The sequence below is a fragment of the Siphateles boraxobius genome, unplaced genomic scaffold (genome assembly GCF_051911475.1).
Source record: "Siphateles boraxobius isolate OS27281-9 unplaced genomic scaffold, OSU_SipBor_1 77, whole genome shotgun sequence".
NCBI classification, from domain to species: domain Eukaryota; kingdom Metazoa; phylum Chordata; class Actinopteri; order Cypriniformes; family Leuciscidae; genus Siphateles; species Siphateles boraxobius.
The window spans coordinates 777279-803081 of record NW_027509205.1 but is presented as its reverse complement, the minus strand read 5'-3'; the positions used below and the strand labels follow the sequence as shown (position 1 = coordinate 803081).

Genomic DNA, 25803 nt, shown 5'->3' with positions numbered 1-25803 from the left:
TGAATTGAGAATTGAGATCCCCAACATGTGAGGCCTCCATCTTGAAGGTTTTTGTAGCAGGCCCCTCATCTGACCCCTTCCTGATGTTGGCTCCAGGTCTGTTAATAGCATGAGAAAAAGTAGATGTCATCACAGGCCTCTGCCCAGTCGAAAACCAACAGGTGGCGTGTAAGCTCACAGACACCTGATCAGGGGGCCAGTGGTGCAATGGATAAAGCGTCTGACTACGGATCAGAAGATTCTAGGTTCGACTCCTGGCTGGCTCGCTCTGCCTCGTTTACTATGCTGTCAGCCCTTAGCCGTTTTATTAACCCATAGTTTTTGTTATTATTATTATTGGATTGATTGAGAAATATTAAAAATTGACAGTCCAACAATAGGCTGCTTTGTCAGTAGGATAACGGTTACCATACAATACTATGCGTCTTTTAAAATGCATTGCATGAGTACTGTCACAAGGACATTGCTTTACGACCAGTTTGTACTGTCTATTATACCATCGCAAGAATGGGAGGAAACTGAGCCCCTCATGAGGCAAATGAGAGCTCCCTCTGTTGAGCCTGATGAAATTGAATTCAGTAAACAATCCCTTCGGATCATTCCCATGTTCTTAAAGGGGACGGTCACACACTAGAAGTAAAAGGGTCTGCTCCAGGCATAAGGAAGATCCCATATGGTCTAGCGGTCAGGATTCCTGGTTTTCACCCAGGCGGCCCGGGTTCGACTCCCGGTATGGGAAGATCGGGTTGTCTTTGCATCACTTAATCGAAACAACCAGCATGTATGTCTGTAGCAGTTTTAGCCAGTGGCGGAGATTCAGCAACCTGATATGTTGAGGTTCTGTCCCCAATCAGTGTGCCTTCCATAGCTCAGCTGGAAGAGCGGAGGACTGTAGGTGGCAAGTTGGCAATCCTTAGGTCGCTGGTTCAACTCCGGCTCGAAGGAGTTCTTTTTCACACATAAACTTTTCCTTGGCCCTGCTTCTCGACGAGGGTGTTAGCGCTTGAGTTCGTATTTCGCCATTTTACAATCACGGCCGCCGGTGGTGGGCAAAAACTCATTCCCTGACCGGGAATCGAACCCGGGCCGCGGCGGTGAGAGCGCCGAATCCTAACCACTAGACCACCAGGGAAAGTCTGCTGACGACTTGCCCTCAAGCCTGGCTGTGGCCTTTACCCGATTTTGCAGCAAGACCACTAATACTTGTATTTTACTCCAGGAGAGGAGACGTCACCGACCCTGGCAAACTGACAAACTGTCACAGACTCTGTAGGAATATCCTAACAACACCACAACTTGCCATGAAAACAAAAACAATAAGATCGCCAACCTGCATCTCGAAGGTTTTTAAAGCAGTTTTTTGCAGACGTCTGTGGCCCTGGATCCCAGTTCTTCCACTGAGAAACTGTCACAGGCTCTGTAGTAATATCCTAACAACACCACAACTTAACATGTATTTTATTTTATTTCCTTTATTTTTCCAGGAAGGTCCCATTGAGATTAAAAGAAATCCCTTCCTCCAGGGAGTCCTGGCCAAGATGGCCACACTACAAATCACACACAAACACATATAAAACATTCCAGAAAGTCAGGGCACAACATTCATCATAAATCAAGTAAAACAACAGCATGATTCAATCATTGTATGCTGCAGTAAAAAATTTTAATACATTCAAAGGAGGAATTGTTTCAGGAGGGACAGTAGCTTGAAATTCATTCCACAGCCATGGAGCATAGTAGGAGAAAGATGATTTACCATGCTCTGAATGTACCCTAGGTACTACTAATTTAATCCCATTAGATGATCTAGTGCTATAGTTCTTTCTACATAAACATAGAAGACTAGTAATGTAATTTGGAAGTCTACCCATCAATGTCTTTACAATAAATTCTAACATATGGGATTTCCTTCTTTGATATAAAGAGGACCAACCCAAATAGTTGTGCAGCAAACAATGATGAGTACGTGAACAAGAATTTGTTATAAAACGCAGTGCAGCATGATAAACGCCATCCAGCCTTTTCAATAAATATGTAGACGCATGCATGTAAACAACATCACCATAGTCTAAAATAGGTAAAATAGTACTCTGTATTATTCTCTTTCTAGCTATAAAGGAAAAACATTTTTTTTTCCCGAAAAAGAAAACCCAGTCTTGGTTTAAGCCTTTTCACCAAGTAATTAATGTGAACATCAAAGGCTAACTTCTCATCGAGCCATATTCCTACATATTTATAAGTTGGTACTCTTTCTATATGTAAACCCTCAATAGTCAGAATAGGCATAACAGTAGACATAGAACGGCTACGTGTAAAAAGAATATACTTCGTTTTATTTACATTTAAAACTAATTTTAGTTTCAACAAAGTAAGCTGAAAAGTATAAAAAGAATCCTTAAGAATTTCAATAGCCTGAGACACAGAGGATGCAGTGGAGTAAATAATTGTATCGTCAGCATAAAAATGTAGCTTTGCGGATTGTATTCTCTGCCCCAATTCATTAATAAAAATAGAAAAAAGAAATGGTGCCAATAAAGAACCTTGCGGGACACCCTTCCTGACTATTACCATGGATGAGGTGTAATTATCTACAGCAACACATTGAGTTCTATCCGATAAATAATTTTTAAACCAACTCACAGCCGAATTATCGAGGCCAACACTTTTAAGCCTCCGTAACAGTAAAACATGATCCACTAAGTCAAACGCTTTTGTCAAATAAAAAAATAAGGCAGCACAATGTTGTCTATTATCGAGAGCAGTAATTAAATCATGTAGTAGCTGTTATCGTACTATGGCCCGCTCTAAATCCTGACTGAAAGGCTTTGTAAATATCATGACTAAGTAGATATTCTTTCATTTGATCATTTATAATAGATTCAAAAACTTTTGCTAAAACCGGTAATTTAGAAATCGGACGATAATTATTCAAATCGGAAGGATCGCCTCCTTTTAATAAAGGCATAACCATAGCCGATTTCCAAGATGGTGGAATTACATTAGTGGATTGAGACTCAAATTAAAAATCGATGCAATAGGTTCGGCAATAATATCTGCTGACAATTTTTAAAAAATTGGTTCAATTTGGTCAGACCCACCTGATTTCTTACAGTCTAAATTTCGGAGTAGTTTACGAACTTGGGACGGCAATACAGGGGCAAAAGAAAATAAATCTGATTCACTATTAGTCAACTCATCAGTTCTCTGTTCATCAAGGACCAAGGAATTGTCTGTTATCAAACCAGCTGAAATAAAATGACTATTAAACGTATTAACAATATCAGCCTTGTCTGTAATCAATCCCTTATTACATTTTAAAACTTTTGGAAGATTAGTGGATGTATTTGATCCTATAAAAGATTTCGTTAATTTCCAAAATTTAGAAGGACAATTCATGTTATCATTAATCAGGTTTAACCTGTTAACCGTTTCCAGAGCGTCGGCGCACTGAAGCGGTTTTTTTTTATTTAGTTCAAATTTACTATCAGATTTAATGTTATACCTTGACAAACTATACATCATTAAAAAGATATAATACTCAAGATTCAGTATTTGACCACTATTGTATTCTGAGAAACTTATAGTGACAGTTATGTCTTAATTTGTGTCAGGAGTTATGAAATGGAAAAATGAGTCGATACCTTTAATATGAATTATGAGCGTCAGCTGGTCCATTCATAAAAAACACTCCGTGCTGTCGTCATGACGGCGATTCACAAAACAAAGTCCCTCAGGGCTTTAGCTCAAAAATGTGCAGACTTGGAGAAATATTGATATATTCTCATAGATTCACATCATATTTCTATAGACATGAATACTATTTGTTGAATTTATACCCAAATGCGTCGATGTAATCATTATGATCGCTTCTTACTGAGATGTGCTGTGTTTTCAATTCATACCAATAGCCTGAGGGCGCTATATGCACAATAACAGTCCATATATGGATCACGAAGAAGACCCATAGTCATGTGACATTCCAGGACGTCACTGATACAGAAAGTAGCTGACAGAGATCGCTGTAACATGCAGATAAAGATGTTTTGAAGCCAATAAACATGATTGCAATGATATTTGAGTTACCTGTGTTCTTCAAGCCATGCCAGGTATTTCATAATAATAGATTATATTTATAATGCAATGCTAATCGATATAGATTTCATCATCGTGCAGAAGACTATAAATAATAAATTTTCTGTCGGATTTTTTTTTATCTGAAGCCAAATTAGAGCACAGAAGATTATTTAAAACACTCGACTTGCGTTATAAAGTAAGTTTGGAGCACAAACATGGTTTTAATCTCATAAATGGTCGTGTATTGATGGTGTGCTAAGCTAACATGCTAGCTAGCCCAGGTGCACCTGCCACCAGCAGTTATTGTTTTATGATTTTTTTCTAAATAGGAATGCTTACTGAAATGTTTCAGTGCATTTGATACCAGTTTCAAATATTTAGTGAGAACTTTGATAAAAGAAATTAGGGTTTGAAATCCTATGAATAGCCTGTGAATAGCCAGTCGTTAGTAGCTATAATGCAGACAAAAGAAATGCATATTTAGAGCCATAACCAGTCTGGAGAGGTGTAAATGTGTGCAGGGAGAGACTCACACTGAATGGGGCTCGTTTGCACCACAAAACAATATAGACAATAGACTGATTAGATGACTCAGAAGATGACTAAACATCAGTTTGCATTTTAGAGTCTAATCAAAATAAAGTAATTTGACATGATCTTGAAAAACATTTAACTAAATACAGAGTTTTAGACTTATCATTTTCAGATTTTAAATATAAAATGGTCACACATATGGCTTTAGCTGCAGTGCATTTCTAGATTGCTCCAGGGCCAACTTCAATTATATTTTTATGAAGATGTTTCATAAAAGTAAATTTCTAATAACTTTACAAAACTTTGAAGCTATTTAAACATTTTTTTTTCATTATGACAATAATTAATTCTACATTTACAATAAACTACTAGGTGTCAGCTTTCAAATGAGATCATACTTGTGCTTTTAGTGCAAAGGGTTCATGAACTGTATCTGTTTAAGTTTGGGTATGCCATTTCTGGGGATTTTTCAAAAGTGGCCTTGAAGGTTAACAGGTTAAATAATACTGACTCTTCGAACTTTATATTAATTTTGTACACTTATTTCGTAATAATCTATATTGAGACCAGTCCTCCTCACCATTTGTTTTCTTTGCTTTAGACCAAGCCACGTTTCTTTGCTTAATAAGATTAGAGACGGATTGATTGAACCAAATATTATTTCTACCTCTCACCCGAAATCTACGTAAAGGAGCATGTTTATCACAAATTTCTAGAAAGATAGATTTGAAATAATCCCAAGCATCAACCACATCAGGTATAATTGAAACCAACTGTAAATCACTATTATATAGATCATGCAAAAAAGCCTGTACATTAAAATTTTTAAATTGACGTTTAAGATTTGAATTGAGAATTGAGATCCCCAACATGTGAGGCCTCCATCTTGAAGGTTTTTGTAGCAGGCCCCTCATCTGACCCCTTCCTGATGTTGGGTCCAGGTCTGTTAATAGCATGAGAAAAAGTAGATGTCATCACAGGCCTCTGCCCAGTCGAAAACCAACAGGTGGCGTGTAAGCTCACAGACACCTGATCAGGGGGCCAGTGGTGCAATGGATAAAGCGTCTGACTACGGATCAGAAGATTCTAGGTTCGACTCCTGGCTGGCTCGCTCTGCCTCGTTTACTATGCTGTCAGCCCTTAGCCGTTTTATTAACCCATAGTTTTTGTTATTATTATTATTGGATTGATTGAGAAATATTAAAAATTGACAGTCCAACAATAGGCTGCTTTGTCAGTAGGATAACGGTTACCATACAATACTATGCGTCTTTTAAAATGCATTGCATGAGTACTGTCACAAGGACATTGCTTTACGACCAGTTTGTACTGTCTATTATACCATCGCAAGAATGGGAGGAAACTGAGCCCCTCATGAGGCAAATGAGAGCTCCCTCTGTTGAGCCTGATGAAATTGAATTCAGTAAACAATCCCTTCGGATCATTCCCATGTTCTTAAAGGGGACGGTCACACACTAGAAGTAAAAGGGTCTGCTCCAGGCATAAGGAAGATCCCATATGGTCTAGCGGTCAGGATTCCTGGTTTTCACCCAGGCGGCCCGGGTTCGACTCCCGGTATGGGAAGATCGGGTTGTCTTTGCATCACTTAATCGAAACAACCAGCATGTATGTCTGTAGCAGTTTTAGCCAGTGGCGGAGATTCAGCAACCTGATATGTTGAGGTTCTGTCCCCAATCAGTGTGCCTTCCATAGCTCAGCTGGAAGAGCGGAGGACTGTAGGTGGCAAGTTGGCAATCCTTAGGTCGCTGGTTCAACTCCGGCTCGAAGGAGTTCTTTTTCACACATAAACTTTTCCTTGGCCCTGCTTCTCGACGAGGGTGTTAGCGCTTGAGTTCGTATTTCGCCATTTTACAATCACGGCCGCCGGTGGTGGGCAAAAACTCATTCCCTGACCGGGAATCGAACCCGGGCCGCGGCGGCGAGAGCGCCGAATCCTAACCACTAGACCACCAGGGAAAGTCTGCTGACGACTTGCCCTCAAGCCTGGCTGTGGCCTTTACCCGATTTTGCAGCAAGACCACTAATACTTGTATTTTACTCCAGGAGAGGAGACGTCACCGACCCTGGCAAACTGACAAACTGTCACAGACTCTGTAGGAATATCCTAACAACACCACAACTTGCCATGAAAACAAAAACAATAAGATCGCCAACCTGCATCTCGAAGGTTTTTAAAGCAGTTTTTTGCAGACGTCTGTGGCCCTGGATCCCAGTTCTTCCACTGAGAAACTGTCACAGGCTCTGTAGTAATATCCTAACAACACCACAACTTAACATGTATTTTATTTTATTTCCTTTATTTTTCCAGGAAGGTCCCATTGAGATTAAAAGAAATCCCTTCCTCCAGGGAGTCCTGGCCAAGATGGCCACACTACAAATCACACACAAACACATATAAAACATTCCAGAAAGTCAGGGCACAACATTCATCATAAATCAAGTAAAACAACAGCATGATTCAATCATTGTATGCTGCAGTAAAAATTTTTAATACATTCAAAGGAGGAATTGTTTCAGGAGGGACAGTAGCTTCAAATTCATTCCACAGCCATGGAGCATAGTAGGAGAAAGATGATTTACCATGCTCTGAATGTACCCTAGGTACTACTAATTTAATCCCATTAGATGATCTAGTGCTATAGTTCTTTCTACATAAACATAGAAGACTAGTAATGTAATTTGGAAGTCTACCCATCAATGTCTTTACAATAAATTCTAACATATGGGATTTCCTTCTTTGATATAAAGAGGACCAACCCAAATAGTTGTGCAGCAAACAATGATGAGTACGTGAACAAGAATTTGTTATAAAACGCAGTGCAGCATGATAAACGCCATCCAGCCTTTTCAATAAATATGTAGACGCATGCATGTAAACAACATCACCATAGTCTAAAATAGGTAAAATAGTACTCTGTATTATTCTCTTTCTAGCTATAAATGAAAAACATTTTTTTTTCCCGAAAAAGAAAACCCAGTCTTGGTTTAAGCCTTTTCACCAAGTAATTAATGTGAACATCAAAGGCTAACTTCTCATCGAGCCATATTCCTACATATTTATAAGTTGGTACTCTTTCTATATGTAAACCCTCAATAGTCAGAATAGGCATAACAGTAGACATAGAACGGCTACGTGTAAAAAGAATATACTTCGTTTTATTTACATTTAAAACTAATTTTAGTTTCAACAAAGTAAGCTGAAAAGTATAAAAAGAATCCTTAAGAATTTCAATAGCCTGAGACACAGAGGATGCAGTGGAGTAAATAATTGTATCGTCAGCATAAAAATGTAGCTTTGCGGATTGTATTCTCTGCCCCAATTCATTAATAAAAATAGAAAAAAGAAATGGTGCCAATAAAGAACCTTGCGGGACACCCTTCCTGACTATTACCATGGATGAGGTGTAATTATCTACAGCAACACATTGAGTTCTATCCGATAAATAATTTTTAAACCAACTCACAGCCGAATTATCGAGGCCAACACTTTTAAGCCTCCGTAACAGTAAAACATGATCCACTAAGTCAAACGCTTTTGTCAAATAAAAAAATAAGGCAGCACAATGTTGTCTATTATCGAGAGCAGTAATTAAATCATGTAGTAGCTGTTATCGTACTATGGCCCGCTCTAAATCCTGACTGAAAGGCTTTGTAAATATCATGACTAAGTAGATATTCTTTCATTTGATCATTTATAATAGATTCAAAAACTTTTGCTAAAACCGGTAATTTAGAAATCGGACGATAATTATTCAAATCGGAAGGATCGCCTCCTTTTAATAAAGGCATAACCATAGCCGATTTCCAAGATGGTGGAATTACATTAGTGGATAGACTCAAATTAAAAATCGATGCAATAGGTTCGGCAATAATATCTGCTGACAATTTTTAAAAAATTGGTTCAATTTGGTCAGACCCACCTGATTTCTTACAGTCTAAATTTCGGAGTAGTTTACGAACTTGGGACGGCAATACAGGGGCAAAAGAAAATAAATCTGATTCACTATTAGTCAACTCATCAGTTCTCTGTTCATCAAGGACCAAGGAATTGTCTGTTATCAAACCAGCTGAAATAAAATGACTATTAAACGTATTAACAATATCAGCCTTGTCTGTAATCAATCCCTTATTACATTTTAAAACTTTTGGAAGATTAGTGGATGTATTTGATCCTATAAAAGATTTCGTTAATTTCCAAAATTTAGAAGGACAATTCATGTTATCATTAATCAGGTTTAACCTGTTAACCGTTTCCAGAGCGTCGGCGCACTGAAGCGGTTTTTTTTTATTTAGTTCAAATTTACTATCAGATTTAATGTTATACTTTGACAAACTATACATCATTAAAAAGATATAATACTCAAGATTCAGTATTTGACCACTATTGTATTCTGAGAAACTTATAGTGACAGTTATGTCTTAATTTGTGTCAGGAGTTATGAAATGGAAAAATGAGTCGATACCTTTAATATGAATTATGAGCGTCAGCTGGTCCATTCATAAAAAACACTCCGTGCTGTCGTCATGACGGCGATTCACAAAACAAAGTCCCTCAGGGCTTTAGCTCAAAAATGTGCAGACTTGGAGAAATATTGATATATTCTCATAGATTCACATCATATTTCTATAGACATGAATACTATTTGTTGAATTTATACCCAAATGCGTCGATGTAATCATTATGATCGCTTCTTACTGAGATGTGCTGTGTTTTCAATTCATACCAATAGCCTGAGGGCGCTATATGCACAATAACAGTCCATATATGGATCACGAAGAAGACCCATAGTCATGTGACATTCCAGGACGTCACTGATACAGAAAGTAGCTGACAGAGATCGCTGTAACATGCAGATAAAGATGTTTTGAAGCCAATAAACATGATTGCAATGATATTTGAGTTACCTGTGTTCTTCAAGCCATGCCAGGTATTTCATAATAATAGATTATATTTATAATGCAATGCTAATCGATATAGATTTCATCATCGTGCAGAAGACTATAAATAATAAATTTTCTGTCGGATTTTTTTTTATCTGAAGCCAAATTAGAGCACAGAAGATTATTTAAAACACTCGACTTGCGTTATAAAGTAAGTTTGGAGCACAAACATGGTTTTAATCTCATAAATGGTCGTGTATTGATGGTGTGCTAAGCTAACATGCTAGCTAGCCCAGGTGCACCTGCCACCAGCAGTTATTGTTTTATGATTTTTTTCTAAATAGGAATGCTTACTGAAATGTTTCAGTGCATTTGATACCAGTTTCAAATATTTAGTGAGAACTTTGATAAAAGAAATTAGGGTTTGAAATCCTATGAATAGCCTGTGAATAGCCAGTCGTTAGTAGCTATAATGCAGACAAAAGAAATGCATATTTAGAGCCATAACCAGTCTGGAGAGGTGTAAATGTGTGCAGGGAGAGACTCACACTGAATGGGGCTCGTTTGCACCACAAAACAATATAGACAATAGACTGATTAGATGACTCAGAAGATGACTAAACATCAGTTTGCATTTTAGAGTCTAATCAAAATAAAGTAATTTGACATGATCTTGAAAAACATTTAACTAAATACAGAGTTTTAGACTTATCATTTTCAGATTTTAAATATAAAATGGTCACACATATGGCTTTAGCTGCAGTGCATTTCTAGATTGCTCCAGGGCCAACTTCAATTATATTTTTATGAAGATGTTTCATAAAAGTAAATTTCTAATAACTTTACAAAACTTTGAAGCTATTTAAACATTTTTTTTTCATTATGACAATAATTAATTCTACATTTACAATAAACTACTAGGTGTCAGCTTTCAAATGAGATCATACTTGTGCTTTTAGTGCAAAGGGTTCATGAACTGTATCTGTTTAAGTTTGGGTATGCCATTTCTGGGGATTTTTCAAAAGTGGCCTTGAAGGTTAACAGGTTAAATAATACTGACTCTTCGAACTTTATATTAATTTTGTACACTTATTTCGTAATAATCTATATTGAGACCAGTCCTCCTCACCATTTGTTTTCTTTGCTTTAGACCAAGCCACGTTTCTTTGCTTAATAAGATTAGAGACGGATTGATTGAACCAAATATTATTTCTACCTCTCACCCGAAATCTACGTAAAGGAGCATGTTTATCACAAATTTCTAGAAAGATAGATTTGAAATAATCCCAAGCATCAACCACATCAGGTATAATTGAAACCAACTGTAAATCACTATTATATAGATCATGCAAAAAAGCCTGTACATTAAAATTTTTAAATTGACGTTTAAGATTTGAATTGAGAATTGAGATCCCCAACATGTGAGGCCTCCATCTTGAAGGTTTTTGTAGCAGGCCCCTCATCTGACCCCTTCCTGATGTTGGGTCCAGGTCTGTTAATAGCATGAGAAAAAGTAGATGTCATCACAGGCCTCTGCCCAGTCGAAAACCAACAGGTGGCGTGTAAGCTCACGGACACCTGATCAGGGGGCCAGTGGTGCAATGGATAAAGCGTCTGACTACGGATCAGAAGATTCTAGGTTCGACTCCTGGCTGGCTCGCTCTGCCTCGTTTACTATGCTGTCAGCCCTTAGCCGTTTTATTAACCCATAGTTTTTGTTATTATTATTATTGGATTGATTGAGAAATATTAAAAATTGACAGTCCAACAATAGGCTGCTTTGTCAGTAGGATAACGGTTACCATACAATACTATGCGTCTTTTAAAATGCATTGCATGAGTACTGTCACAAGGACATTGCTTTACGACCAGTTTGTACTGTCTATTATACCATCGCAAGAATGGGAGGAAACTGAGCCCCTCATGAGGCAAATGAGAGCTCCCTCTGTTGAGCCTGATGAAATTGAATTCAGTAAACAATCCCTTCGGATCATTCCCATGTTCTTAAAGGGGACGGTCACACACTAGAAGTAAAAGGGTCTGCTCCAGGCATAAGGAAGATCCCATATGGTCTAGCGGTCAGGATTCCTGGTTTTCACCCAGGCGGCCCGGGTTCGACTCCCGGTATGGGAAGATCGGGTTGTCTTTGCATCACTTAATCGAAACAACCAGCATGTATGTCTGTAGCAGTTTTAGCCAGTGGCGGAGATTCAGCAACCTGATATGTTGAGGTTCTGTCCCCAATCAGTGTGCCTTCCATAGCTCAGCTGGAAGAGCGGAGGACTGTAGGTGGCAAGTTGGCAATCCTTAGGTCGCTGGTTCAACTCCGGCTCGAAGGAGTTCTTTTTCACACATAAACTTTTCCTTGGCCCTGCTTCTCGACGAGGGTGTTAGCGCTTGAGTTCGTATTTCGCCATTTTACAATCACGGCCGCCGGTGGTGGGCAAAAACTCATTCCCTGACCGGGAATCGAACCCGGGCCGCGGCGGTGAGAGCGCCGAATCCTAACCACTAGACCACCAGGGAAAGTCTGCTGACGACTTGCCCTCAAGCCTGGCTGTGGCCTTTACCCGATTTTGCAGCAAGACCACTAATACTTGTATTTTACTCCAGGAGAGGAGACGTCACCGACCCTGGCAAACTGACAAACTGTCACAGACTCTGTAGGAATATCCTAACAACACCACAACTTGCCATGAAAACAAAAACAATAAGATCGCCAACCTGCATCTCGAAGGTTTTTAAAGCAGTTTTTTGCAGACGTCTGTGGCCCTGGATCCCAGTTCTTCCACTGAGAAACTGTCACAGGCTCTGTAGTAATATCCTAACAACACCACAACTTAACATGTATTTTATTTTATTTCCTTTATTTTTCCAGGAAGGTCCCATTGAGATTAAAAGAAATCCCTTCCTCCAGGGAGTCCTGGCCAAGATGGCCACACTACAAATCACACACAAACACATATAAAACATTCCAGAAAGTCAGGGCACAACATTCATCATAAATCAAGTAAAACAACAGCATGATTCAATCATTGTATGCTGCAGTAAAAAATTTTAATACATTCAAAGGAGGAATTGTTTCAGGAGGGACAGTAGCTTGAAATTCATTCCACAGCCATGGAGCATAGTAGGAGAAAGATGATTTACCATGCTCTGAATGTACCCTAGGTACTACTAATTTAATCCCATTAGATGATCTAGTGCTATAGTTCTTTCTACATAAACATAGAAGACTAGTAATGTAATTTGGAAGTCTACCCATCAATGTCTTTACAATAAATTCTAACATATGGGATTTCCTTCTTTGATATAAAGAGGACCAACCCAAATAGTTGTGCAGCAAACAATGATGAGTACGTGAACAAGAATTTGTTATAAAACGCAGTGCAGCATGATAAACGCCATCCAGCCTTTTCAATAAATATGTAGACGCATGCATGTAAACAACATCACCATAGTCTAAAATAGGTAAAATAGTACTCTGTATTATTCTCTTTCTAGCTATAAAGGAAAAACATTTTTTTTTCCCGAAAAAGAAAACCCAGTCTTGGTTTAAGCCTTTTCACCAAGTAATTAATGTGAACATCAAAGGCTAACTTCTCATCGAGCCATATTCCTACATATTTATAAGTTGGTACTCTTTCTATATGTAAACCCTCAATAGTCAGAATAGGCATAACAGTAGACATAGAACGGCTACGTGTAAAAAGAATATACTTCGTTTTATTTACATTTAAAACTAATTTTAGTTTCAACAAAGTAAGCTGAAAAGTATAAAAAGAATCCTTAAGAATTTCAATAGCCTGAGACACAGAGGATGCAGTGGAGTAAATAATTGTATCGTCAGCATAAAAATGTAGCTTTGCGGATTGTATTCTCTGCCCCAATTCATTAATAAAAATAGAAAAAAGAAATGGTGCCAATAAAGAACCTTGCGGGACACCCTTCCTGACTATTACCATGGATGAGGTGTAATTATCTACAGCAACACATTGAGTTCTATCCGATAAATAATTTTTAAACCAACTCACAGCCGAATTATCGAGGCCAACACTTTTAAGCCTCCGTAACAGTAAAACATGATCCACTAAGTCAAACGCTTTTGTCAAATAAAAAAATAAGGCAGCACAATGTTGTCTATTATCGAGAGCAGTAATTAAATCATGTAGTAGCTGTTATCGTACTATGGCCCGCTCTAAATCCTGACTGAAAGGCTTTGTAAATATCATGACTAAGTAGATATTCTTTCATTTGATCATTTATAATAGATTCAAAAACTTTTGCTAAAACCGGTAATTTAGAAATCGGACGATAATTATTCAAATCGGAAGGATCGCCTCCTTTTAATAAAGGCATAACCATAGCCGATTTCCAAGATGGTGGAATTACATTAGTGGATAGACTCAAATTAAAAATCGATGCAATAGGTTCGGCAATAATATCTGCTGACAATTTTTAAAAAATTGGTTCAATTTGGTCAGACCCACCTGATTTCTTACAGTCTAAATTTCGGAGTAGTTTACGAACTTGGGACGGCAATACAGGGGCAAAAGAAAATAAATCTGATTCACTATTAGTCAACTCATCAGTTCTCTGTTCATCAAGGACCAAGGAATTGTCTGTTATCAAACCAGCTGAAATAAAATGACTATTAAACGTATTAACAATATCAGCCTTGTCTGTAATCAATCCCTTATTACATTTTAAAACTTTTGGAAGATTAGTGGATGTATTTGATCCTATAAAAGATTTCGTTAATTTCCAAAATTTAGAAGGACAATTCATGTTATCATTAATCAGGTTTAAATAATACTGACTCTTCGAACTTTATATTAATTTTGTACACTTATTTCGTAATAATCTATATTGAGACCAGTCCTCCTCACCATTTGTTTTCTTTGCTTTAGACCAAGCCACGTTTCTTTGCTTAATAAGATTAGAGACGGATTGATTGAACCAAATATTATTTCTACCTCTCACCCGAAATCTACGTAAAGGAGCATGTTTATCACAAATTTCTAGAAAGATAGATTTGAAATAATCCCAAGCATCAACCACATCAGGTATAATTGAAACCAACTGTAAATCACTATTATATAGATCATGCAAAAAAGCCTGTACATTAAAATTTTTAAATTGACGTTTAAGATTTGAATTGAGAATTGAGATCCCCAACATGTGAGGCCTCCATCTTGAAGGTTTTTGTAGCAGGCCCCTCATCTGACCCCTTCCTGATGTTGGGTCCAGGTCTGTTAATAGCATGAGAAAAAGTAGATGCCATCACAGGCCTCTGCCCAGTCGAAAACCAACAGGTGCCGTGTAAGCTCACGGACACCTGATCAGGGGGCCAGTGGTGCAATGGATAAAGCGTCTGACTACGGATCAGAAGATTCTAGGTTCGACTCCTGGCTGGCTCGCTCTGCCTCGTTTACTATGCTGTCAGCCCTTAGCCGTTTTATTAACCCATAGTTTTTGTTATTATTATTATTGGATTGATTGAGAAATATTAAAAATTGACAGTCCAACAATAGGCTGCTTTGTCAGTAGGATAACGGTTACCATACAATACTATGCGTCTTTTAAAATGCATTGCATGAGTACTGTCACAAGGACATTGCTTTACGACCAGTTTGTACTGTCTATTATACCATCGCAAGAATGGGAGGAAACTGAGCCCCTCATGAGGCAAATGAGAGCTCCCTCTGTTGAGCCTGATGAAATTGAATTCAGTAAACAATCCCTTCGGATCATTCCCATGTTCTTAAAGGGGACGGTCACACACTAGAAGTAAAAGGGTCTGCTCCAGGCATAAGGAAGATCCCATATGGTCTAGCGGTCAGGATTCCTGGTTTTCACCCAGGCGGCCCGGGTTCGACTCCCGGTATGGGAAGATCGGGTTGTCTTTGCATCACTTAATCGAAACAACCAGCATGTATGTCTGTAGCAGTTTTAGCCAGTGGCGGAGATTCAGCAACCTGATATGTTGAGGTTCTGTCCCCAATCAGTGTGCCTTCGATAGCTCAGCTGGAAGAGCGGAGGACTGTAGGTGGCAAGTTGGCAATCCTTAGGTCGCTGGTTCAACTCCGGCTCGAAGGAGTTCTTTTTCACACATAAACTTTTCCTTGGCCCTGCTTCTCGACGAGGGTGTTAGCGCTTGAGTTCGTATTTCGCCATTTTACAATCACGGCCGCCGGTGGTGGGCAAAAACTCATTCCCTGACCGGGAATCGAACCCGGGCCGCGGCGGTGAGAGCGCCGAATCCTAACCACTAGACCACCAGGGAAAGTCTGCTGACGACTTGCCCTCAAGCCTGGCTGTGGCCTTTACCCGATTTTGCAGCAAGACCACTAATACTTGTATTTTACTCCAGGAGAGGAGACGTCACCGACCCTGGCAAACTGACAAACTGTCACAGACTCTGTAGGAATATCCTAACAACACCACAACTTGCCATGAAAACAAAAACAATAAGATCGCCAACCTGCATCTCGAAGGTTTTTAAAGCAGTTTTTTGCAGACGTCTGTGGCCCTGGATCCCAGTTCTTCCACTGAGAAACTGTCACAGGCTCTGTAGTAATATCCTAACAACACCACAACTTAACATGTATTTTATTTTATTTCCTTTATTTTTCCAGGAAGGTCCCATTGAGATTAAAAGAAATCCCTTCCTCCAGGGAGTCCTGGCCAAGATGGCCACACTACAAATCACACACAAACACATATAAAACATTCCAGAAAGTCAGGGCACAACATTCATCATAAATCAAGTAAAACAACAGCATGATTCAATCATTGTATGCTGCAGTAAAAAATTTTAATACATTCAAAGGAGGAATTGTTTCAGGAGGGACAGTAGCTTGAAATTCATTCCACAGCCATGGAGCATAGTAGGAGAAAGATGATTTACCATGCTCTGAATGTACCCTAGGTACTACTAATTTAATCCCATTAGATGATCTAGTGCTATAGTTCTTTTTACATAAACATAGAAGACTAGTAATGTAATTTGGAAGTCTACCCATCAATGTCTTTACAATAAATTCTAACATATGGGATTTCCTTCTTTGATATAAAGAGGACCAACCCAAATAGTTGTGCAGCAAACAATGATGAGTACGTGAACAAGAATTTGTTATAAAACGCAGTGCAGCATGATAAACGCCATCCAGCCTTTTCAATAAATATGTAGACGCATGCATGTAAACAACATCACCATAGTCTAAAATAGGTAAAATAGTACTCTGTATTATTCTCTTTCTAGCTATAAAGGAAAAACATTTTTTTTTCCCGAAAAAGAAAACCCAGTCTTGGTTTAAGCCTTTTCACCAAGTAATTAATGTGAACATCAAAGGCTAACTTCTCATCGAGCCATATTCCTACATATTTATAAGTTGGTACTCTTTCTATATGTAAACCCTCAATAGTCAGAATAGGCATAACAGTAGACATAGAACGGCTACGTGTAAAAAGAATATACTTCGTTTTATTTACATTTAAAACTAATTTTAGTTTCAACAAAGTAAGCTGAAAAGTATAAAAAGAATCCTTAAGAATTTCAATAGCCTGAGACACAGAGGATGCAGTGGAGTAAATAATTGTATCGTCAGCATAAAAATGTAGCTTTGCGGATTGTATTCTCTGCCCCAATTCATTAATAAAAATAGAAAAAAGAAATGGTGCCAATAAAGAACCTTGCGGGACACCCTTCCTGACTATTACCATGGATGAGGTGTAATTATCTACAGCAACACATTGAGTTCTATCCGATAAATAATTTTTAAACCAACTCACAGCCGAATTATCGAGGCCAACACTTTTAAGCCTCCGTAACAGTAAAACATGATCCACTAAGTCAAACGCTTTTGTCAAATAAAAAAATAAGGCAGCACAATGTTGTCTATTATCGAGAGCAGTAATTAAATCATGTAGTAGCTGTTATCGTACTATGGCCCGCTCTAAATCCTGACTGAAAGGCTTTGTAAATATCATGACTAAGTAGATATTCTTTCATTTGATCATTTATAATAGATTCAAAAACTTTTGCTAAAACCGGTAATTTAGAAATCGGACGATAATTATTCAAATCGGAAGGATCGCCTCCTTTTAATAAAGGCATAACCATAGCCGATTTCCAAGATGGTGGAATTACATTAGTGGATAGACTCAAATTAAAAATCGATGCAATAGGTTCGGCAATAATATCTGCTGACAATTTTTAAAAAATTGGTTCAATTTGGTCAGACCCACCTGATTTCTTACAGTCTAAATTTCGGAGTAGTTTACGAACTTGGGACGGCAATACAGGGGCAAAAGAAAATAAATCTGATTCACTATTAGTCAACTCATCAGTTCTCTGTTCATCAAGGACCAAGGAATTGTCTGTTATCAAACCAGCTGAAATAAAATGACTATTAAACGTATTAACAATATCAGCCTTGTCTGTAATCAATCCCTTATTACATTTTAAAACTTTTGGAAGATTAGTGGATGTATTTGATCCTATAAAAGATTTCGTTAATTTCCAAAATTTAGAAGGACAATTCATGTTATCATTAATCAGGTTTAAATAATACTGACTCTTCGAACTTTATATTAATTTTGTACACTTATTTCGTAATAATCTATATTGAGACCAGTCCTCCTCACCATTTGTTTTCTTTGCTTTAGACCAAGCCACGTTTCTTTGCTTAATAAGATTAGAGACGGATTGATTGAACCAAATATTATTTCTACCTCTCACCCGAAATCTACGTAAAGGAGCATGTTTATCACAAATTTCTAGAAAGATAGATTTGAAATAATCCCAAGCATCAACCACATCAGGTATAATTGAAACCAACTGTAAATCACTATTATATAGATCATGCAAAAAAGCCTGTACATTAAAATTTTTAAATTGACGTTTAAGATTTGAATTGAGAATTGAGATCCCCAACATGTGAGGCCTCCATCTTGAAGGTTTTTGTAGCAGGCCCCTCATCTGACCCCTTCCTGATGTTGGGTCCAGGTCTGTTAATAGCATGAGAAAAAGTAGATGCCATCACAGGCCTCTGCCCAGTCGAAAACCAACAGGTGCCGTGTAAGCTCACGGACACCTGATCAGGGGGCCAGTGGTGCAATGGATAAAGCGTCTGACTACGGATCAGAAGATTCTAGGTTCGACTCCTGGCTGGCTCGCTCTGCCTCGTTTACTATGCTGTCAGCCCTTAGCCGTTTTATTAACCCATAGTTTTTGTTATTATTATTATTGGATTGATTGAGAAATATTAAAAATTGACAGTCCAACAATAGGCTGCTTTGTCAGTAGGATAACGGTTACCATACAATACTATGCGTCTTTTAAAATGCATTGCATGAGTACTGTCACAAGGACATTGCTTTACGACCAGTTTGTACTGTCTATTATACCATCGCAAGAATGGGAGGAAACTGAGCCCCTCATGAGGCAAATGAGAGCTCCCTCTGTTGAGCCTGATGAAATTGAATTCAGTAAACAATCCCTTCGGATCATTCCCATGTTCTTAAAGGGGACGGTCACACACTAGAAGTAAAAGGGTCTGCTCCAGGCATAAGGAAGATCCCATATGGTCTAGCGGTCAGGATTCCTGGTTTTCACCCAGGCGGCCCGGGTTCGACTCCCGGTATGGGAAGATCGGGTTGTCTTTGCATCACTTAATCGAAACAACCAGCATGTATGTCTGTAGCAGTTTTAGCCAGTGGCGGAGATTCAGCAACCTGATATGTTGAGGTTCTGTCCCCAATCAGTGTGCCTTCGATAGCTCAGCTGGAAGAGCGGAGGACTGTAGGTGGCAAGTTGGCAATCCTTAGGTCGCTGGTTCAACTCCGGCTCGAAGGAGTTCTTTTTCACACATAAACTTTTCCTTGGCCCTGCTTCTCGACGAGGGTGTTAGCGCTTGAGTTCGTATTTCGCCATTTTACAATCACGGCCGCCGGTGGTGGGCAAAAACTCATTCCCTGACCGGGAATCGAACCCGGGCCGCGGCGGTGAGAGCGCCGAATCCTAACCACTAGACCACCAGGGAAAGTCTGCTGACGACTTGCCCTCAAGCCTGGCTGTGGCCTTTACCCGATTTTGCAGCAAGACCACTAATACTTGTATTTTACTCCAGGAGAGGAGACGTCACCGACCCTGGCAAACTGACAAACTGTCACAGACTCTGTAGGAATATCCTAACAACACCACAACTTGCCATGAAAACAAAAACAATAAGATCGCCAACCTGCATCTCGAAGGTTTTTAAAGCAGTTTTTTGCAGACGTCTGTGGCCCTGGATCCCAGTTCTTCCACTGAGAAACTGTCACAGGCTCTGTAGTAATATCCTAACAACACCACAACTTAACATGTATTTTATTTTATTTCCTTTATTTTTCCAGGAAGGTCCCATTGAGATTAAAAGAAATCCCTTCCTCCAGGGAGTCCTGGCCAAGATGGCCACACTACAAATCACACACAAACACATATAAAACATTCCAGAAAGTCAGGGCACAACATTCATCATAAATCAAGTAAAACAACAGCATGATTCAATCATTGTATGCTGCAGTAAAAATTTTTAATACATTCAAAGGAGGAATTGTTTCAGGAGGGACAGTAGCTTGAAATTCATTCCACAGCCATGGAGCATAGTAGGAGAAAGATGATTTACCATGCTCTGAATGTACCCTAGGTACTACTAATTTAATCCCATTAGATGATCTAGTGCTATAGTTCTTTCTACATAAACATAGAAGACTAGTAATGTAATTTGGAAGTCTACCCATCAATGTCTTTACAATAAATTCTAACATATGGGATTTCCTTCTTTGATATAAAGAGGACCAACCCAAATAGTTGTGCAGCAAACAATGATGAGTACGTGAACAAGAATTTGTTATAAAACGCAGTGCAGCATGATAAACGCCATCCAGCCTTTTCAATAAATATGTAGACGCATGCATGTAAACAACATCACCATAGTCTAAAATAGGTAAAATAGTACTCTGTATTATTCTCTTTCTAGCTATAAAGGAAAAACATTTTTTTTCCCGAAAAAGAAAACCCAGTCTTGGTTTAAGCCTTTTCACCAAGTAATTAATGTGAACATCAAAGGCTAACTTCTCATCGAGCCATATTCCTACATATTTATAAGTTGGTACTCTTTCTATATGTAAACCCTCAATAGTCAGAATAGGCATAACAGTAGACATAGAACGGCTACGTGTAAAAAGAATATACTTCGTTTTATTTACATTTAAAACTAATTTTAGTTTCAACAAAGTAAGCTGAAAAGTATAAAAAGAATCCTTAAGAATTTCAATAGCCTGAGACACAGAGGATGCAGTGGAGTAAATAATTGTATCGTCAGCATAAAAATGTAGCTTTGCGGATTGTATTCTCTGCCCCAATTCATTAATAAAAATAGAAAAAAGAAATGGTGCCAATAAAGAACCTTGCGGGACACCCTTCCTGACTATTACCATGGATGAGGTGTAATTATCTACAGCAACACATTGAGTTCTATCCGATAAATAATTTTTAAACCAACTCACAGCCGAATTATCGAGGCCAACACTTTTAAGCCTCCGTAACAGTAAAACATGATCCACTAAGTCAAACGCTTTTGTCAAATAAAAAAATAAGGCCGCACAATGTTGTCTATTATCGAGAGCAGTAATTAAATCATGTAGTAGCTGTTATCGTACTATGGCCCGCTCTAAATCCTGACTGAAATGCGTTGTAAATATCATGACTAAGTAGATATTCTTTCATTTGATCATTTATAATAGATTCAAAAACTTTTGCTAAAACCGGTAATTTAGAAATCGGACGATAATTATTCAAATCGGAAGGATCGCCTCCTTTTAATAAAGGCATAACCATAGCCGATTTCCAAGATGGTGGAATTACATTAGTGGATAGACTCAAATTAAAAATCGATGCAATAGGTTCGGCAATAATATCTGCTGACAATTTTTAAAAAATTGGTTCAATTTGGTCAGACCCACCTGATTTCTTACAGTCTAAATTTCGGAGTAGTTTACGAACTTGGGACGGCAATACAGGGGCAAAAGAAAATAAATCTGATTCACTATTAGTCAACTCATCAGTTCTCTGTTCATCAAGGACCAAGGAATTGTCTGTTATCAAACCAGCTGAAATAAAATTACTATTAAACATATTAACAATATCAGCCTTGTCTGTAATCAATCTTTGATTCAATTTTAAAACTTTTGGAAGATTAGTGGATGTATTTGATCCTATAAAAGATTTCGTTAATTTCCAAAATTTAGAAGGACAATTCATGTTATCATTAATCAGGTTTAAATAATACTGACTCTTCGAACTTTATATTAATTTTGTACACTTATTTCGTAATAATCTATATTGAGACCAGTCCTCCTCACCATTTGTTTTCTTTGCTTTAGACCAAGCCACGTTTCTTTGCTTAATAAGATTAGAGACGGATTGATTGAACCAAATATTATTTCTACCTCTCACCCGAAATCTACGTAAAGGAGCATGTTTATCACAAATTTCTAGAAAGATAGATTTGAAATAATCCCAAGCATCAACCACATCAGGTATAATTGAAACCAACTGTAAATCACTATTATATAGATCATGCAAAAAAGCCTGTGCATTAAAATTTTTAAATTGACGTTTAAGATTTGAATTGAGAATTGAGATCCCCAACATGTGAGGCCTCCATCTTGAAGGTTTTTGTAGCAGGCCCCTCATCTGACCCCTTCCTGATGTTGGGTCCAGGTCTGTTAATAGCATGCGAAAAACTAGATGTCATCACAGGCCTCTGCCCAGTCGAAAACCAAAAGGTGGCGTGTAAGCTCACGGACACCTGATCTGGGGGCCAGTGGTGCAATGGATAACGCGTCTGACTACGGATCAGAAGATTCTAGGTTCGACTCCTGGCTGGCTCGCTCTGCCTCGTTTACTATGCTGTCAGCCCTTAGTCGTTTTCTTATCCCATAGTTTTTGTTATTATTATTATTGGATTGGTTGAGAAATATTAAAAATTGACAGTCCAACAATAGGCTGCTTTGTCAGTAGGATAACGGTTACCATACAATACTATGCGTCTTTTAAAATGCATTGCATGAGTACTGTCACAAGGACCTTGCTTTACGACCAGTTTGTAGTGTCTATTATACCATCGCAAGAATGGGAGGAAACTGAACCCCTCGTGAGGCAAATGAGAGCTCCCTCTGTTGAGCCTGATGAAATTGAATTCAGTAAACAATCCCTTCGGATCATTCCCATCTTCTTAAAGGGGTCGGTCACACACTAAAATTAAAAGGGTCTGCTCCAGGCAGAAGGAAGATCCCATATGGTCTAGCGGTCAGGATTCCTTGTTTTCACCCAGGCGGCCCGGGTTCGACTCCCGGTATGGGAAGATCGGATTGTCTTTGCATCACTTAATCGAAACAACCAGCATGTATGTCTGTAGCAGTTTTAGCCAGTGGCGGAGATTCAGCCACCTGATATGTTGAGGTTCTGTCCCCAATCAGTGTGCCTTCGATAGCTCAGCTGGAAGAGCGGAGGACTGTAGGTGGCAAGTTGGCAATCCTTAGGTCGCTGGTTCAACTCCGGCTCGAAGGAGTTCTTTTTCACACATAAACTTTTCCTTGGCCCTGCTTCTCGAAGAGGGCGTCAGCGCTTGAGTTCGTAGTTCGCCATTTTACAATCACGGCCGCCGGTGGTGGGCAAAAACTCATTCCCTGACCGGGAATCGAACCCGGGCCGCGGCGGTGAGAGCGCCGAATCCTAACCACTAGACCACCAGGGAAAGTCTGCTGACAACTTGCCCTCAAGCCTGGCTGTGGCCTTTACCAGATTTTGCAGCAAGACCACTAATACTTGTATTTTACTCCAGGAGAGGAGACGTCACCGACCCTGGCAAACAGACAAACTGTCACAGACTCTGTAGGAATATCCTAACAACACCACAACTTGCCATGAAAACAAAAACAATAAGATCGCCAGCCTGCATCTCGAAGGTTTTTAAAGCAGTTTTTTGCAGACGTCTGTGGCCCTGGATCCCAGTTCTTCCACTGACTAACTGTCACAGGCTCTGTAGTAATATAACAATGATGAGTACGTGAACAAGAATTTGTTATAAAACGCAGTGCAGCATGATAAACGCCATCCAGCCTTTTCAATAAATATGTAGACGCATGCATGTAAACAACATCACCATAGTCTAAAATAGGTAAAATAGTACTCTGTATTATTCTCTTTCTAGCTATAAAGGAAAAACATTTTTTTTCCCGAAAAAGAAAACCCAGTCTTGGTTTAAGCCTTTTCACCAAGTAATTAATGTGAACATCAAAGGCTAACTTCTCATCGAGCCATATTCCTACATATTTATAAGTTGGTACTCTTTCTATATGTAAACCCTCAATAGTCAGAATAGGCATAACAGTAGACATAGAACGGCTACGTGTAAAAAGAATATACTTCGTTTTATTTACATTTAAAACTAATTTTAGTTTCAACAAAGTAAGCTGAAAAGTATAAAAAGAATCCTTAAGAATTTCAATAGCCTGAGACACAGAGGATGCAGTGGAGTAAATAATTGTATCGTCAGCATAAAAATGTAGCTTTGCGGATTGTATTCTCTGCCCCAATTCATTAATAAAAATAGAAAAAAGAAATGGTGCCAATAAAGAACCTTGCGGGACACCCTTCCTGACTATTACCATGGATGAGGTGTAATTATCTACAGCAACACATTGAGTTCTATCCGATAAATAATTTTTAAACCAACTCACAGCCGAATTATCGAGGCCAACACTTTTAAGCCTCCGTAACAGTAAAACATGATCCACTAAGTCAAACGCTTTTGTCAAATAAAAAAATAAGGCCGCACAATGTTGTCTATTATCGAGAGCAGTAATTAAATCATGTAGTAGCTGTTATCGTACTATGGCCCGCTCTAAATCCTGACTGAAATGCGTTGTAAATATCATGACTAAGTAGATATTCTTTCATTTGATCATTTATAATAGATTCAAAAACTTTTGCTAAAACCGGTAATTTAGAAATCGGACGATAATTATTCAAATCGGAAGGATCGCCTCCTTTTAATAAAGGCATAACCATAGCCGATTTCCAAGATGGCGGAATTACATTAGTGGATAGACTCAAATTAAAAATCGATGCAATAGGTTCGGCAATAATATCTGCTGACAATTTTTTTAAAAAATGGTTCAATTTGGTCAGACTCACCTGATTTCTTACAGTCTAAATTTCGGAGTAGTTTACGAACTTGGGACGGCAATACAGGGGCAAAAGAAAATAAATCTGATTCACTATTAGTCAACTCATCAGTTCTCTGTTCATCAAGGACCAAGGAATTGTCTGTTATCAAACCAGCTGAAATAAAATTACTATTAAACGTATTAACAATATCAGCCTTGTCTGTAATCAATCTTTGATTCAATTTTAAAACTTTTGGAAGATTAGTGGATGTATTTGATCCTATAAAAGATTTCGTTAATTTCCAAAATTTAGAAGGACAATTCATGTTATCATTAATCAGGTTTAAATAATACTGACTCTTCGAACTTTATATTAATTTTGTACACTTATTTCGTAAAATCTATATTGAGACCAGTCCTCCTCACCATTTGTTTTCTTTGCTTTAGACCAAGCCACGTTTCTTTGCTTAATAAGATTAGAGACGGATTGATTGAACCAAATATTATTTCTACCTCTCACCCGAAATCTACGTAAAGGAGCATGTTTATCACAAATTTCTAGAAAGATAGATTTGAAATAATCCCAAGCATCAACCACATCAGGTATAATTGAAACCAACTGTAAATCACTATTATATACATCATGCAAAAAAGCCTGTACATTAAAATTTTTAAATTGACGTTTAAGATTTGAATTGAGAATTGAGATCCCCAACATGTGAGGCCTCCATCTTGAAGGTTTTTGTAGCAGGCCCCTCATCTGACCCCTTCCTGATGTTGGGTCCAGGTCTGTTAATAGCATGAGAAAAAGTAGATGTCATCACAGGCCTCTGCCCAGTCGAACACCAACACGTGCCGTGTAAGCTCACGGACACCTGATCAGTGGGCCAGTGGCGCAATGGATAACGCGTCTGACTACGGATCAGAAGATTCTAGGTTCGACTCCTGGCTGGCTCGCTCTGGCTCTTATACTATGCTGTCAGCCCTTAGCCGTTTTCTTATCCCATAGTTTTTGTTATTATTATTATTGGATTGGTTGAGAAATATTAAAAATTGACAGTCCAACAATAGGCT

At 38.5% G+C, this 25803-nt stretch overlaps 20 non-coding genes across 20 annotated transcripts; 14 read left to right on the top strand and 6 right to left on the bottom strand.

Annotated features, from left to right (window-relative positions):
- The first annotated feature begins 667 nt into the window (after positions 1–667).
- On the top strand, positions 668–739 carry trnae-uuc (transfer RNA glutamic acid (anticodon UUC)). Its single transcript has one exon. It is a non-coding gene; the product is annotated as a tRNA-Glu (tRNA).
- Positions 740–858: 119 nt separating this feature from the next.
- trnay-gua (transfer RNA tyrosine (anticodon GUA)) lies at positions 859–945 on the top strand. The gene is given in 2 exon segments: positions 859–895; positions 910–945. It is a non-coding gene; the product is annotated as a tRNA-Tyr (tRNA).
- Positions 946–1060: 115 nt separating this feature from the next.
- trnae-cuc (transfer RNA glutamic acid (anticodon CUC)) lies at positions 1061–1132 on the bottom strand. The gene has a single exon. It is a non-coding gene; the product is annotated as a tRNA-Glu (tRNA).
- Positions 1133–6120: 4988 nt separating this feature from the next.
- Positions 6121–6192, top strand: trnae-uuc (transfer RNA glutamic acid (anticodon UUC)). Its single transcript has one exon. It is a non-coding gene; the product is annotated as a tRNA-Glu (tRNA).
- Positions 6193–6311: 119 nt separating this feature from the next.
- trnay-gua (transfer RNA tyrosine (anticodon GUA)) lies at positions 6312–6398 on the top strand. The gene is given in 2 exon segments: positions 6312–6348; positions 6363–6398. It is a non-coding gene; the product is annotated as a tRNA-Tyr (tRNA).
- Positions 6399–6513: 115 nt separating this feature from the next.
- Positions 6514–6585, bottom strand: trnae-cuc (transfer RNA glutamic acid (anticodon CUC)). The gene has a single exon. It is a non-coding gene; the product is annotated as a tRNA-Glu (tRNA).
- Positions 6586–11571: 4986 nt separating this feature from the next.
- On the top strand, positions 11572–11643 carry trnae-uuc (transfer RNA glutamic acid (anticodon UUC)). The gene has a single exon. It is a non-coding gene; the product is annotated as a tRNA-Glu (tRNA).
- A 119-nt stretch (positions 11644–11762) lies between these two features.
- On the top strand, positions 11763–11849 carry trnay-gua (transfer RNA tyrosine (anticodon GUA)). Its single transcript is given in 2 exon segments — positions 11763–11799; positions 11814–11849. It is a non-coding gene; the product is annotated as a tRNA-Tyr (tRNA).
- A 115-nt stretch (positions 11850–11964) lies between these two features.
- trnae-cuc (transfer RNA glutamic acid (anticodon CUC)) lies at positions 11965–12036 on the bottom strand. The gene has a single exon. It is a non-coding gene; the product is annotated as a tRNA-Glu (tRNA).
- Positions 12037–15331: 3295 nt separating this feature from the next.
- Positions 15332–15403, top strand: trnae-uuc (transfer RNA glutamic acid (anticodon UUC)). The gene has a single exon. It is a non-coding gene; the product is annotated as a tRNA-Glu (tRNA).
- Positions 15404–15522: 119 nt separating this feature from the next.
- On the top strand, positions 15523–15609 carry trnay-gua (transfer RNA tyrosine (anticodon GUA)). The gene is given in 2 exon segments: positions 15523–15559; positions 15574–15609. It is a non-coding gene; the product is annotated as a tRNA-Tyr (tRNA).
- Positions 15610–15724: 115 nt separating this feature from the next.
- trnae-cuc (transfer RNA glutamic acid (anticodon CUC)) lies at positions 15725–15796 on the bottom strand. The gene has a single exon. It is a non-coding gene; the product is annotated as a tRNA-Glu (tRNA).
- Positions 15797–19091: 3295 nt separating this feature from the next.
- On the top strand, positions 19092–19163 carry trnae-uuc (transfer RNA glutamic acid (anticodon UUC)). The gene has a single exon. It is a non-coding gene; the product is annotated as a tRNA-Glu (tRNA).
- Positions 19164–19282: 119 nt separating this feature from the next.
- Positions 19283–19369, top strand: trnay-gua (transfer RNA tyrosine (anticodon GUA)). Its single transcript is given in 2 exon segments — positions 19283–19319; positions 19334–19369. It is a non-coding gene; the product is annotated as a tRNA-Tyr (tRNA).
- Positions 19370–19484: 115 nt separating this feature from the next.
- On the bottom strand, positions 19485–19556 carry trnae-cuc (transfer RNA glutamic acid (anticodon CUC)). Its single transcript has one exon. It is a non-coding gene; the product is annotated as a tRNA-Glu (tRNA).
- A 2820-nt stretch (positions 19557–22376) lies between these two features.
- trnar-acg (transfer RNA arginine (anticodon ACG)) lies at positions 22377–22449 on the top strand. Its single transcript has one exon. It is a non-coding gene; the product is annotated as a tRNA-Arg (tRNA).
- Positions 22450–22850: 401 nt separating this feature from the next.
- trnae-uuc (transfer RNA glutamic acid (anticodon UUC)) lies at positions 22851–22922 on the top strand. Its single transcript has one exon. It is a non-coding gene; the product is annotated as a tRNA-Glu (tRNA).
- Positions 22923–23041: 119 nt separating this feature from the next.
- On the top strand, positions 23042–23128 carry trnay-gua (transfer RNA tyrosine (anticodon GUA)). Its single transcript is given in 2 exon segments — positions 23042–23078; positions 23093–23128. It is a non-coding gene; the product is annotated as a tRNA-Tyr (tRNA).
- A 115-nt stretch (positions 23129–23243) lies between these two features.
- Positions 23244–23315, bottom strand: trnae-cuc (transfer RNA glutamic acid (anticodon CUC)). Its single transcript has one exon. It is a non-coding gene; the product is annotated as a tRNA-Glu (tRNA).
- A 2298-nt stretch (positions 23316–25613) lies between these two features.
- Positions 25614–25686, top strand: trnar-acg (transfer RNA arginine (anticodon ACG)). Its single transcript has one exon. It is a non-coding gene; the product is annotated as a tRNA-Arg (tRNA).
- Positions 25687–25803: the final 117 nt, after the last annotated feature.